Source organism: Mus pahari, chromosome 1 (genome assembly GCF_900095145.1).
Source record: "Mus pahari chromosome 1, PAHARI_EIJ_v1.1, whole genome shotgun sequence".
NCBI lineage: Eukaryota > Metazoa > Chordata > Mammalia > Rodentia > Muridae > Mus > Mus pahari.
Window position 1 is genome coordinate 70,478,816 of NC_034590.1, and position 6,552 is coordinate 70,485,367.

The following is a 6,552-nucleotide window of genomic DNA, read 5'->3' on the forward strand; positions in this document are numbered from 1 at the left end:
GAAGAAGAAGAAGAAGAAGAAGAAGAAGAAGAAGAAGAAGAAGAAGAAGAAGAAGAAGAAGAAGAAGAAGAAGAAGAAGAAGAAGAAGAAGAAGAAGAGAGAACTCTACAGTCTACAGTTACCTCTCTGGATGGCCTTGGCAAATCCCAAACACTTCTGGGTTGATATGCACCTATGGTTGAATGTCTGAACCTCAGGTGAGCACTTCTTCCCAATCTTAATGATCTGTGGATACTCTGTTCTCTTTAGAGACATTAGCATTTCTATACATCTTAAATGTTGCTTTCTTTTGCCAACACCAATTAATAAAATCTTACCTGTCTTCAACTTTCTAAGCTTCCATTCCCTAGAAAGGAAGTCTGTGATGCAGATAAAGGAATGAATTCTGTATGTGAGAAATTCTATTGGGGTAGAAAGAAATCAGAAGCCATGAATTCAAGTCCAGTTTTTCCTTGAGCTTCTGTGTGACCTTGAACAAGCTCTTTTCCTTCTATTTTAAAGATTTCCTCTCATAGCATCTTAGCATCAAATGTAGCATTTTATGTTGTCTAGTCCAATGTCTCCTTCCTGCCAATATAAGACCAGGCTCAGAAAGAAAAGACACATGGCTAGCCCTAACTAGATTTGTGATAAAGTTGGGGCTAAACCCCTAATTTTCAGGCCTCCAGTTTAGGGGCACCTTTATCCAACCTCCACATTCCAGTCTCTGTATGCAGCTTCTGTATATCGTCAGGCAAGCTTTCTCTTCCACCTCGACTGCCCAAGAAGAACCCTGTGAATCTTTCAAGTGTCCTGGCTGTGTCCTACTGATTCATCCTGGGAGGGGGCTGGGAGGCAGCGATTGAGAGCAAGTATCCCCAGCCTAACGGAGTTAATTATGTTCATCAGGAAGGGAGAAGAGAAAGGAACAAGGCGCTCTGGTTATCTACTGGGCTTTAATCAAATTGAGGAATGAGGAAATCCATCACCCACAGGCGGAGGGAGTAGGCAAGCTCTGCCTCCTCTGGCTCAGAGGCCTGGAATGGGCTGGGCGCTGTCCAACGTGCTGACATCTCACTCGCTCCGAGTTCCTGGGAGGAGTCGGGAGAGGACTACCCCAGCTTCTAGAAAAGAGGGTGCAGAATAGACCCTAGGGAGGGTCTAAGTGGGGCTGAGTTCCCATACCACTCCTAAATCTTCATTTAAAAAATTATGTCTGTTTGCTTTAAGAAAAACACCCCTTCTTGTGTCCAGTCCTGGGCTGAGATGGAAGGAATATACAGAGTTTGGAAGAGCCTAGGTTTCCTGTTGTCAGTTAGACTTCTGGTGCAGTCTGAGGGTGGAGACACAGCCCTTGACCTTGGGGACTTCCTTATCTTAAAGGGACCCATGCTTTCTAATTTTACACAGTTCCATGACAGAGACAAACTTGCCTTTGGAAATGTAATGAACTGGGGGAAGAACCTTTCACTATAGTGAAAGGATTCAACCATTCACTAGAATTCAGGCATAATATAAGGGAGGTGCAACTGCGTCCATCTGGAGCCTCCATTCTGATAGGAAGATAAGTTCCCAACCTAGCCGAAGACTGAGAGAGAAATCTCATGTATAGACGAGGGAGACAGAACAGACAGATAAACGCCCCGCATGCACAGCAACTGATCAAGGAGGATGGAGCGTCACACTGCTAATTTGGGTTATTGTGCTAACTCTTCTTGTCCTCTTCAGTCCTCTTTTGAATAACTAGCTACAAGCTTGTTTTCAGTGAAGGCTCCTGTCTAACAAGCCACCCAGAATGAAGAGAGTGAAGTGGCCATCCGATCAAATCTGACGCAGCAGTGGAGTAAGGATGGGGGCAGGGATTGGGGAGCCCATTGCTTGGTTGGGAGGGAGAGCTGAGGCTGGGGGTGGGGGCGATAGGGTGGGTGGTGGGAAGAGCAGCTCAGCCCGTGTCCAGCCTGCCAAAACACAGCATCTGGAGCAATTCCCTCTCGTGTCTGGAACTGACGAGAGGCACTTTAATGAATCGTTAAAGCTAGAGGCTATTAAATAAAAAAATCACAGGCTTCCCAGCTTTTCGAGTCCTAGTCACAGCAGGCTAAAGTATTAAAATCCATAGCATCTCGGAGGGAAGAACTGGGGCATTTTAAAATCACAGAACTACAGAGTGTTGGAGCCATAACCGGAAAAAAAAATGCCAGAGAATCTTAAAATGTAAGAGTTTCAGCGTCAACAGAAGAAGCCACTCAGTTCACTGAACCCCATCCCTTTTAAGTTTACATACTTGGTGTTGGGGGCATGTTATCCTGCTTAGTTCCCATAAACCCTAAGTCATTCACTTCTGTCTCTACGCCATGCTAGACTTCTGACAAAGCTTTGTAAAATTTCCTTGACAGGGGAGCCATTACCTCTGGATACAGCTCTAGCCATTGCCAAAGGGCTACTGGAGAGATTCCCTGTATGTGAGCTGCACCCTCTGTGCCACACCGGCCCTGCTCACGTCCTCTGATCCACACTGAGCAAATCTAATCCCCCTCACATGACAGCTGTTGGAATGGTTAAAGACAGCCCTTATTTCTCTCCTCTCTGCTAGGCTAAGCGGGGCTGTTGATTGTCTAGCTACAAATGGGACAACGAATCAAATGATATCTGGTCCGGAAAGTCCCTCAGAGGTCACCATGGATGTCCTTTTGCTGCTAGGAAGCCTAGTGTGTATGGCTGGGAGCCTGATGTTTCAGGGAGGCAAACCTGGATTTGAAACCCAGACATCTGCCATGAGCTTGCTGCGCAGCCTCAGGTCTCAGCTTCCTGTCTCCTTATCCACGGGATAAAGAGCAATGTGAGCATAAGAGCCGATGTAGGGGGGGAGTGTGAGCAGGATAATGCATGGGGAGCTCTTAGCAGAGTGCTTGGCGCACAGCAGGCAGTCGATAAATATTAGCTATAATTATTGGAGGCCCAGTGGGGGTAGGGACTTACTCAGGATTGCAGAGCACCTCAGACGCAGAGCTGGGGTTAGACCAAGGACTTCTGTCTCCCGGTCCAGAGCCCTTCACTGCCCCACGCCTCTCTCTAGCTGCCCCAGAAAAAGAAAAGTCCAGAGGGAGGCAGAGTCAGTTAGAACAAAGAACCTGCCCCCCAGAAGCCTGTTTATGTAACAAGGAGCCCAGAGGGAAGTGGCCCTGGGCTTGGCCTACTGATTGAACCACCTCTCTCGTGTCTTAGGCTTTTCCCCTTCTGACCTGTGTGGGAGTTCCCATCCCCTGCGGTCACAAATGTCTGATGTGGCATCAACCAGAGGAAGAGTATGGTGGTAAGAAAGGTAGTCTCCTACCCTACCCGATCTCTCATCCAGGAACACAAACTTCCCACCAGGCCATCCTTTCATCTTGTCCACCAAAGTGAGTCACATGACCTCCCGCTCTGGCAGAGAGGAAGACATGTTCACTGAGGACCTGGGTCATCCCTGTGGGGCTGGGCACCTTGCTACTGGACCAAAGAGGAGGAGACTGACGGTGGACTGGTGTGTCAGTCACTTTCCTCATCACTGCGACCAAGGACCTGAGAAGAAGCAACTGAATAGAGGAGAGCATTCGTTTGGCTCACAGTTTAAAGGGATCCAGTCCCCTATGTTGGGGAAGACATGGAAGCAGAAGTGGATCATAGCTGTGGCAGGAGCTTAAAAAGTCCACATCACATCAGCCATCAAGAAGCAGAGAACTCCATGCAGAACTGGAGTTGGGCTCTAAAGCTCAAAGCTCAGCCTCCAGTGGCCTGCCTTCTCTAGGAAGTTCCACTTCTTACAAATTCTTAAAACAGTGCCACCATACAGGACCAAGGGTCCAAACACGTGGGCTGTGTGTGGGAGAGACTTTCACACCTGAGCCATGGCAGGCAGCAACGGGCCTGCCATGCTCACCTGTCTTCTCTCAGGATTGCTCTTTACCTGTGCTGGGGAGTCTCCCAGTCGCACCCCTTCATTTAGACATTCTTTCTAAATGCAATTGAGCATGGTCTAATTAAAGAGTGTTTCCCACTGCCCCTGCTTTCTCCTTTCCCACGTCCAATCTTGTCCTCTCAGTCCAGCTGTGACAACAGTGAGAGGAATAGGAGCTTCTAAGGAATAAACACCTACTGCGTGCCATCTGTCATACTGGGCATGTGGATGACACCTTTCAAATGGCCCCAGCAGCGCGTGCACACACACACCTCCTGGTAATCCTATATTTTTGTATTCTCCTCCTACATTCTAGTGGGACTAATCTGGCAGTCAAAAGAATATGGCAAAGATTGTAGCGTGTCACCTCCAGAGCACCAAGACTTCCCCCTTTATGGCGCACAGTCTCATTCGTTCTAGGGGCAGCTTGCATGGCTTATGTGGGATGAGCACCCTCAGGAGAGAGGGCCATTTACAAAGAACAGAAGACTTTAGCCAACTGCTGGGTTTAAAACAAATCTTCCAGCCTCAGTTGAGTCTGTCTGTCTGTCTGTCTGTCTTGTGTGCACATGTATGTGGGCACACACTTGCCATAGCTCATACATACAGAGGTCAGAGGATAGGTTGCCAGAAAAATTTCTCTTCTATCACGTGGGCCCCAGGGATGCTATTGATGTCATCAGGCATGGCAGCAAGTTTATCTGCTGAGCAACTTTACTGCCTTTCTTTCTTTCTTTCTTTCTTTCTTTCTTTCTTTCTTTCTTTCTTTCTTTCTTTCTTTCTTTCTTTCTTCCTTCCTTCCTTCCTTCCTTCCTTCCTTCCTTCCTTCCTTCCTTTCTTTCTTTCTTTCTTTCTTTCTTTCTTTCTTTCTTTCTTTCTTTCTTTCTTTCTTTCTTTCTCATTATGTAGCTCTGGCTAGCCTGGAGCTAGCTGTGTAAACCAGAATCACAGAGATCCTCCTGTCTCTGCCTCCTAAGAGCTGTTCTTGAAGATGTGTGCTACCAAAACCTGTTCTCTATATTTATTTTTGAGGAAGGCTCTGGCTCTGTAGCCTCCGACTGTGGCAGTCTTTCTGCCTTTGCTTCCTCATGGCTGAGATCACAGAAATGCACAGAGGTCTTTGCTGACTATGGCCCTGGAAGACACTTGCCTACAGTTTCAGTGAGGGCCTTGAGCTGCAGCTTGCACTTAACTCACTAATCTTGCTGTCTAAAACTGGATAAGAAAAAAGTACTTGTTGCTTTAAGCTGATAAATTTTGGGGCCACTTGTTACTTGGGAACACATACAAGCACTACACTGCTACACTCTAGTATTCCCTCCTCAATTGTTTTGAGGATTGGAGTTTATTATTCACAATGTGGGGGAAAACAAGACACCATTGTGTGTGGTGGCTTGACTCATCTAGTGATAGAGCTGGGAGATGATCTCCAAAGCACAGAGGTCACATGGTTATGTTTTCTCCTATCCACTATGAAAGTGGAAGAAGAAACGGGGACATAAAAATAAAACTAAGAAACAAAAACCAACAAAACCCCCAGCTCTGTTTGATGTAGTTTTTCTCTCTTCTGCCTTTTCTACCCCGCTTACTGTATGTGTGGTGATTCAGAAACACACATGGGCACTTAAAAAAATGGGTGCCTGGGCTCTTGAGTAACCTGGGACAAACCCCTCCACTCCCTTTCTTTAAAACCTTTTGGTTTTATTTTTATTTATATGTAAGTGTGTGTGTGTGTGTGTGTGTGGGTGGGTGGGTGTCTGTGTGTGTAAGTGCCCAAGGAGGCCACAGACGGCATCAGATTCCCTGGAGCTTAACTTAAAGGCAGTTGTGAGCCTATCTGTTGGGCACAGAACTTGGGTCTTCTGGAAGATTAGTAAGCAGTCTTTTTCTTTTTTCCTTTTTTCCCTTTTTGTTCACCTTGTGTCTGTCGAGCATACTCCTCTTTCCTGTGGCTAAGAAAGAGGCATTAAATTGTGTGACATTTTTTTTCCCCATAGAGGAATGCTACAACTGCTACCAGGAGAACAGCTGCTGACCAATAGCTGTGGAGGAAAGTAGCAAGCCTCTCTCTCTCTCTCTCTGGTTTTGTTTGTTTGCTTGCTTGTATATTTGGAGACAGGGTCTCATCTAGGCTCAGGCTGGACACAAAGTCTCCATAACAGAGCGAGATTTTGAACTTGCAGGGATAAACAGGCGTGTGTAACGGTGCTCAGTTTGACGAATCAATGCCTTCCCCAGGCCTCAGTTCCTTTAACTATCCCATGAAAAGAACAACCCATGCCTGCATTCCTTTCTACAAGACATGCAGTGTTGTGGGCATGGAAGGTTTGTTTTCAGGAAGGAGAACCCCAACTTGAGACTCAAAAGCCCAGCCCAGCTCCCTCTGTGTTTGGGCTCAGGGGACAGCTAGCATGAGAGGCCGATGGCCCTGACCCACTTTTCAGCCTCTGCCCCTCACCGTGCCCTTTTAGGTCATGCTGAGCCCTCAGAATGAGTGGAAATTTCCTCAGCCCGTCTCCCGACCTTCCCCTTATCTCTGCAGCTCTTCCACCCAGCACCCTTCCCGGTTCTATCCGGTCCCTGCTCATCTTTCAAAACCCAGCCTGGCTGTCCCACTTCTGGAGCACTGCTTCTGA

At 47.2% G+C, this 6,552-nt stretch overlaps 1 non-coding gene across 1 annotated transcript; it reads right to left on the bottom strand.

The window, feature by feature from the left end:
• Positions 1–5,834: 5,834 nt before the first annotated feature.
• On the bottom strand, positions 5,835–5,966 carry LOC115062891. Its single transcript, XR_003842799.1, has one exon. It is a non-coding gene; the product is annotated as a small nucleolar RNA SNORA41 (small nucleolar RNA).
• Between the last annotated feature and the right edge of the window lie 586 nt (positions 5,967–6,552).